The following is an 8116-nucleotide window of genomic DNA, read 5'->3' as shown; positions in this document are numbered from 1 at the left end:
CTGACTGTTAATTTGCAGTGAGGAAAATAAACCCAATTGCATGTAGCTTTCCAGAACTGCCAGAGACGTTATGCAAGAGAAACTTCCTGTTGACAGGACACGTATGTCTGTCTACTTAAGAGTTCTGCTTACTTGGAATTTCAGTGAGTTTATTGAAAACGAAAAGCAAAAAAGTTAAAATAGAACCTTATTATAATATTTAGGCTGTTAGGTGCCTTTTGGAATTCTATGGACCGGATTCTGGCACTGCCCTCCAAGACTGTGCAATTTAAGAGCAGGCAAAAGAGTAGCCAAGACAAACAAAAGGAAGATAGTAGAAAGGGGGGGGAGATGAAGCAATGAGGGGAGGACAGGATTTTTACCAGAAGACTGTGTGTGTCAGTAGGTTGGTATACTGGTCCCCATTCTGGAAAAGAAACTTGTCAAAACTTCAGAAGACCTGGGGTATGGCAGTAAAGGGTTAGTTGGGAAGGGCAAAGGCAGTGGAGAGGCAAAATGGAAGGAAGTGAGGTAGAGACAAAGGGGGGAAGAGTGGCGAGGAGTGGGACAGCATGGAGGAAGAGCGGGCTGAGCTGCAGGGTGCACATGTGAGTAGGCTGAGACTGGGGAGGACGTGGGACAGGAAGAGCCCTGCAAGAACTTGGAAACAACACTTCAAAACCAGGTGACTCAGCTATAAAGGGACTGGGAGCTGACTGTAGAAACCAAATTTTAAATGACCACAAGGTCCCCAAAGCATCTGTCCTTGGTTTGTAAATACACTGAACTGATTTTCTGGGCAGCTGAGAACCTGCGAGTCCTGGACAGAGCAGCGTTTGCAGGCTTCCAGCTGTGCTGTTACAAATCAGCAACAAGCTATGAGTTCCCACACCACCCAACTTCCCATGCACGTTCCCTTCACTCCCAAACTGGTGGCCGCAGTCCTTGGTGTGTGAACTACCACCATGTGCAGCCATCAGAAACATGGTTAGATATAGCTTTTAACATAAAGAAATGCTTACGGTGACCACTGTTTTCCCCTTCTGTGCTGTTTATGTGTCCATTTTGCCGTCATTGCTCCTTCAGCCCCCTCTCTGTTTCTTCCCTTTCTTATCCTTTCTTAGGCTGTACCATTCTTTTGAGCCATTGCCCAGGTCCATCCCACGGTTTGATCCTTTCCATGTTTAGCTGGCATCCTAGGGTAAGACATCTCCATGCAGGAAGAGGAATCAGTTGGTTTCCTAGGTAAGTTTGTCTACTTGCACCTCCAAATTTGGAAGGAATGCTCTGGCAGTGAGGGGAGAGGTCTGGTACTCCTGCCCTCAGAAGGCCTGGTGTACGTGTCCTACGGCAGCTGTGGTGCCGTGTGTCAGGATGGATGGGTGGGCAGATCTTGTGTTGCCTTTGCAGGTGAGCAAACCTTAGTTATTCTGAGGTTTGCAATCATCATGAGCTGAGGTAAATTGCCTACAAACATGAAAGAAGTTTCTTCTTCAGTTCTGAGGAAGGTTGTCTTTGAGGAGTATTACTTCCCACCAACTCTACCTCTTTTTACCTGACCCATTACCCCTTTGAGAGGCCTATTTGCAGATGTAGCAGAAGAGACTTGCCTATGACTTCTGGAGCCAGTTGGTGCATCCCTGAACACTGGCCAAAAGTGATGTGATGGCTCCTTTCTCAGCTCCTCCCCCAGGCTGGGCATCCCTGCTCTGGTGACTCCAGCCACCCAATGGCTGAACTCTGAGCCTCTGCTATTGGGTTTTGCAGACCAGTGACATGTGAGTTCATCCTCTTTTTTTCTAATGGTATTTTATGCCATGCAGATGTTTGGTCCTCCCAAAGAAAGAGGCTGTTGTGGAGGCTCTGCTCATCTGCTGCCACAACAGGTCAGATGACTTCTGGAGCCCATCAAGAACTATTTCTCAGCTACTGATGCAGTGTAGATTTCACGTGGCATCATCTGTCTTTGGGCGCTTCTCCCACAGCCCTATGCTTTCCTGCAGGCTTGCAAGTCCATTTGAATCCAGAAGGGTCCTACCACTCCTGTTATATTCAATTCTTCCTCAAGGTCCTCTCCTCTCACATCTCCAGCTAGAAGAGCTGACAAAAATGATCTGGAAATTGCTCCCATTTTTGTTAAAATGAACATTTGCATATTTGGGGACAGGAACCAAAGGGCTGAAAGATGCACTTGAATAGACAGTCTTGAGTGTTTGTATGTCATAGGAATATTGTGAAGCTGTGACAGCTTCATTTCCAGGGGTGGTGGTTTGTCTCCTTCCAGCAAGGACTGTTGGTAGGTATGTTTTGTGCTGTGTACCTCATACCTAAAGGGAAGGTGATGGACAGGAGATGCCAGGGCTGTGAGGGAAAGTGAAAAGGCTGAAGCAGTGTAAGGTCACACCGAAAATCACTCAGGAGCTGGAGTTGGACTCACCTCTTTCAACCTCCAGCCCAGCTTTCACTGCTGTGAACCTGAGCTCCTTCTGCTCTCTGGAGGCCTTAATAAAATCCCTTTTTCTCCATGGAACCAGTTTCTGAAATCCTTTCCCCTTTTACTGAGATGTGTGAGATGTGCCCTGGTGGGGTGGGCAGTGGGCAGCTGGGCCAGATGCGTGCTGACACCTCATGGTGCCAAACCTTTCATTTGCCTCCTATCCAGAGCTTTTTTCCAGGCTTTTCAGTTCAGCCTGTACCCACGGTGGCTCCCAGTCAATGTGCTATTAATGTTGCTTTATAGGAGCACAGCAATAATTAGCAAATAATTTAGATTCTTATTTCTTAATTTGAGCTACCTGTGCAGAGTCCTGGCGATTTGCAGTTACACCATGGTGTTCCTACATCACTTGGGCTCATTTGAGATTTTTACCTCTCTGCAAAAACTTTAATGGTCTATTAAATGTTATGGTAGAGTTTGCCTGGCTCCTGCTTTAAAAATGTGTTGTATGGGGAAAGGAGCCAGGGGGATTTGTGGCAAGAGACCTGAGTTTGTGACTAAACATAACGCTTGTTGTAAATAACATAAAAGGTTTAAAGCCAACCTTAACAGGGCCTGTGCATTACACGAACTGATCAGGAAAAGTAGGGCAGCTATAAATTTTCAATTTCTTTTCGATATACGTTTTACTTTAATTTCTCTGGGCCTGTCTTCTTAGCAAAAGTATTCCTATTCATCAGTTATCAGAGAATGTGTATTTGTTCTGCCACCTACTGTCCAGCTCCAGAAATACTCAAAGTTTTCGGAGTTTTGAGTGACAAGTTGCTGTTTTCTCTTTAAGTTCTTATAAACACAATTTGTCATGTGGTGTATGCTTTCTTTTTAGACTTAGGTAGGCCTCTGATAGTAATCAATTATACTCAGCACCTTCTAGTATTTGGAAATTTGGGAACACCAGGGAATAGCATACATTTCTTCTATATCTTGTCATATGTGTGTATGGTGGTTTGAAGACAAAAAGCCATGAGAAACTTTGAGTAGACATGTTCTTGCAGACTTGTGAATTACACAAATACTCTTATTTGAACTAGTACTTTCAAGGAGTACCCGTGCTAATAAGGATTTGTAGACTGGAGCCCTCAATTCCTTGGTTTATGTTATAATCGTGCTACCCATACAAGAAAATGCAAGCCTTTTTCAACTGTAGAATTCCTGGTATAAAATCAAACACTTCTGCATGTGTGAATGTGCCTGTGTACATCCCTGCCACGACTGTGGTTGCTACAGAAAGCCCTCAGGTTGAAAGCACAAGACGCTTCAAACTCACGAGACTTTATGTCTGTAGCATAAAAGAAGCGGCTGTGCTGCGCTCTGTGAGCAGAGTGGGGCTGAGGTTGGTGTTTCAGTGCTGGGACGTTGCCCATTTGATGCTCAAGGTGAGTCAGTCCCTCTCATGTTCCTGGTCCATCAGCTCTCCCTTGCTCTGTGCTGCAGCTCAGGGGTGCCCTGAGCCAGGAGAGACCTGGCACGCAGCACAGCAGAGGGGTGATGAAACACTGCAGTGGGCTTTTAAAGGGATTAACTCAACCAGGGCTGTTACTTGGATTGCCCCAGTGGAAAGGCACTGATAAAAATTGCTTATATTATAAAATTGCATCAAGAGACTTAGAAATGGTGGCACTGTCACCATGAAGATTTATTTATTCTTCTAAAGGCCATTCAAGGGTAATTTAAGGGTCCTTCTCCTACATTCTTCATTGGATACCTTCTCCAGGATGCCCACCCTGGGACTGAAAGCCATTAAACAGTACAAATCTCCTGTTCCTACGCCCTGTTCCTACAGTTCCTGCTTGTCCCAACATCCTCCTCCAGGGTGGTGGGCTGGTGCAAGGGAAACGATCCGGCAAGACTGGTGTGCCTGGACCCGTGGCTGCAGACATCTATCACTACCCAGGCACTCTGCAATACAAAATGAGCCCTGTTTTACATTATGTTGTCACAGTCATATCTGAGCATCTTTGGCTTTTTGTAATGTAGCTGGGGGCCAGATACCCCATTAATGTAAACAGCTCTCTGGCTTACAGCCACAGGAGGAAGGAGACACTAGTTTGTTTTAGAGCAGTTCCTTTGCCTGTGGAAGATCGCAGGTTTGAGGGATTTCCGTCTTTTTCTGCCATGACATATCAAAAAACAAGATTTCATATGAACCTGTGAATGTATAGGACCCAACCTGCACTGTGCATAAAGGCAGGAGAGAGTTGGAGTCCTCTTAGTCTTTTGGATGAACTCAGGTGAGATTCCAGCTGGTGTCTTCAGTAAAAACACTCAGAAATCTCTAGCTCTGCTGGGGAAGTTAGTGGTATCCCTCTCCTGCTGAAACTCAGCAGCTACATCCTGCAGTTCTGCCTTAGGTCAAAGCTCTCCCTGAAGTCATCAGAACCTCTGAGCTGAACTTGGTGCATCCTCTGGGCAGCAGGAAAGCGTGGAGATAGGCAGCTACGAAGCTGTCTCCACACCTCGGCAGTCCTTCCTTGGCCCGTCTGTGGCCCTGCTTATTTTCTTATTCTGGTCTTTGCTTTTGGGAATCACATTTTGCTGCAGGCTGTTACCACAGGGATTTGTTGATGCAGCACCTGAAAATAGAATAACTGGTATATGACTATGTACTCATATTTTTGCCTTATTTTCTATGCACTTCCCTCTCCACACATGAAGCGTACCCATTAAGATGTAGAAAAGGAGGTGAGCAAGTTTCCTTGTGATGAGATACTCACTGTAGTAAAGACGACAGTTGACCGAAACAACGCAGAAAAGCATTATGAGACTGCAGAGTGACTGGATGGGGAAACAGATTGAGCATAGGTAGATGCGGAGTGATACATATGGGGAAAAATAATCTCTGCATACTGTCTTCGAGATCGAAATATTGGGATTTTTTCCATGAAAAGATTAACTCAATGCTCGTCAACAAGCAAAAACACCAGTCAAATGTTAGGAATTATTGGGAAAGGGCTAAAAATAAAGATAAGGGCATGCTGTATAAATGTCACCATATGAATTGCTGGGTCACCTGCTGTTGAGTGTGACTTTGATCTCTTATCTCAAAAAGGGTATAGCCTAACTGAAAAAGGTCCAGAGAAGGGCAGAAAGGATGACCAAGGGTAGGGAATAGTTCCTCTGTGAAAGGGAGCTATGTAACTCCAGTGAACTGGAATCCTTCAGCCTGGAAAAAATGACTTTAGAGAGGGTGTAATAGAGGTCTACAGAGTTATGTGTGCCATAAAGAAGGTGGGTATGGAGCAACTACTCACTGTCTATGCCAAAAGAAGAAAATTAGATGCCATCAACCGCAGCTGGCCAAAGCCACGATCTGGTGCCTAGCGCAGTGGATGGACATCTGGGGAACCCCTCACCCATGAATGCTGTGTGTGCCAAAAGCTGAAGCGGGCTTAAGGAGGCCTGGACGAGCACTCAGAGAGCATGAGAGCCACTGCAGGTTACTAACTCGACAAACCAAATGGGGCTGAATAAGCCCCTGAGCACTTTTGGGCCCAGGCTCCTCTCAGATAAGCCCTGCTTTTGGCTGGAGGGTTGCCCCTCCGGGCGCTTTGCTCTTGCCCCACGCAGGTCATGCTGCACAGCGGGGCACCTCCCACAGGGGCTGAGCACAGTGAGAGCCAACAGGGCCCTACACCCCCCGGGAAACAGTCTGAGCTTGGGGCCAGCTGCCACCGCTGGTGTCTTCCTTCTTCTTCACAGAAAGGGGATGCGGGAGGGCTCCTGAGCGGCCTGTGTGTGTGGAGGCAGCCACAAACGTGGGGAGGGAGGACACTGGCATGTTGCTGTGGCCGTACTTCTGCTTTCAAAAGCATGTTTCAGCACAGGAGAACAGAGTTTAAACAAGGATTCCTGGGTCATCGAAGGCAAACACTTCCTACCAGAGCCAGCTATGTCTTATGGCTTTCACCTCAAGCTCCCCCAACAAACCAGTCAGGTTTCTCACACAGGGTTTGGGGCTGGGAAGGGGACAGGTTGAGGGTGGCCGCAGCTCCTAAACACATCAGGGCACAGCCCCGCAAAGCAGTAGGGATCCAGACTATACATGTAGCAACACCCAGGAGAGACCTCTTGGGCATCTCAACACAAAGCTACTGCTGGACGTCCTTCAGGCATGGCTCCACAGCCCAAATTGGACCATCGCAGCATCCCCCAGGCTTGGCCTGAGCTCTCGCCTCGCCATAAAACTCACCCTGCTTGAGCTAATGCAGGTTTTGATGTCCATGTCCTTAAATTGTTTGTCTCTGCTTCTAACAGGCTTGTACTGATTTAAGTTAATTTGGTTACCCAAAAAAGAGGGTTGTGCTGATTGCTCTAAATGGATTAAATAGCGATTTTAGTTAAACTGATGGCAGGTTTGTGTGTAGACAGGGCCTGGAGCTTTGTAAGCTAATGACTTGGCATTGATGCAATGACGTTTTTTTTATATAGCTGAGACCAAGCTGCTGTTTTAAATATGACGGTAAGTGTTACTACTCTAGTAAATGGTCCCCAAATGTGATCATTTGACACTAACTTGGGCTCCTTCTGAATCCTGGCACATGTCTTGCTAACTCTCAGTTTTCTGATAATAATTTGGCAAGTACTTCTCCTCCAAATGGATTTTGGATTAAATCCGAGTATAAAATATGGAAAATTTCCACTTTTTGGCAAGATTTTCTAATTTTTGTTGACCTTCCCAGCCTGCTAATTTTCTCACATTTTTGGCAATGGAAAAAAAGTTTGTCTTCATTTTTTATAAAAATTCAGATAGAAGAAAAATGCAAATGAACCCAGCTCTTGCCAACAGCAGGGACCTTTCCCCACAAGTGAGACCTGAGAGGAGGACAGGTCCAGAAGCAGCCACTGTTTAATTTCTTTACTCAGAAAAGAGGAAGGGTGAGATCAACCTTTTGTCATTAAATCTTTCATGCCCATATAATCTCAATGGGAAGAAACCACTGTACCTGCATGAAGTCTTTCCTGCCTGCTTCTGGACTGAGCTTCTGCCAAGTGCATCTACCTTCACAGATCTTTTCTCTATCAAACTGCAAATCCCATTTTGATTAATCTGCTTTCTCTGTTGATGTTTTTGTCTCCAGATTGGGACTGCAATTTGAAAAGAACATGACTCCAGACCAATGAGTCACTGAAACTTGGTTATCTTTGATTTGCAAGGAAGTCTACTGAGATACTGAATAAGCCTTAGCTCAGAAAACAACAGTACAGCAGGTAGGCTGTGATCCCTTTCTAGGGATCTAGGACAGGCAGGTCCATGCCTCAGATAACAGAGAGAACAGGAGGAAAGAAAAGCTCAGGGCTGCCAACATGACAATGATTGGAGACCAAGAATCTCAGTTACCTAGAGAAATGAGTACACGGTAACCCAGTGTGTGCTAAGATAAATTTTTTGGCAAAGAGGTTTCTGTACCACTAGCACATATTGGATCCTGGACTGTTTTCTGCAGTCCTGGATGCTGGAAATTGGATCCCAATAACCCAGAGCACCAATAGAGTTGAAGCTGTGGAAGAGGGACAAGACACAAATCAGGCAAATCAGGGGTTAGATCATTTCTGGAGCAGCTGGGTTGCCCAGAAGGAGTAACAAACCAATTCTTTGTCCAAGATGTAGGCCAAAGAGATCAAGGGAAGCACTGTAAAAGC

This window comes from Patagioenas fasciata, chromosome 3 (assembly GCF_037038585.1).
Source record: "Patagioenas fasciata isolate bPatFas1 chromosome 3, bPatFas1.hap1, whole genome shotgun sequence".
Classification (NCBI taxonomy): Eukaryota; Metazoa; Chordata; class Aves; order Columbiformes; family Columbidae; genus Patagioenas; species Patagioenas fasciata.
This window is presented reverse-complemented; position numbering follows the sequence as displayed.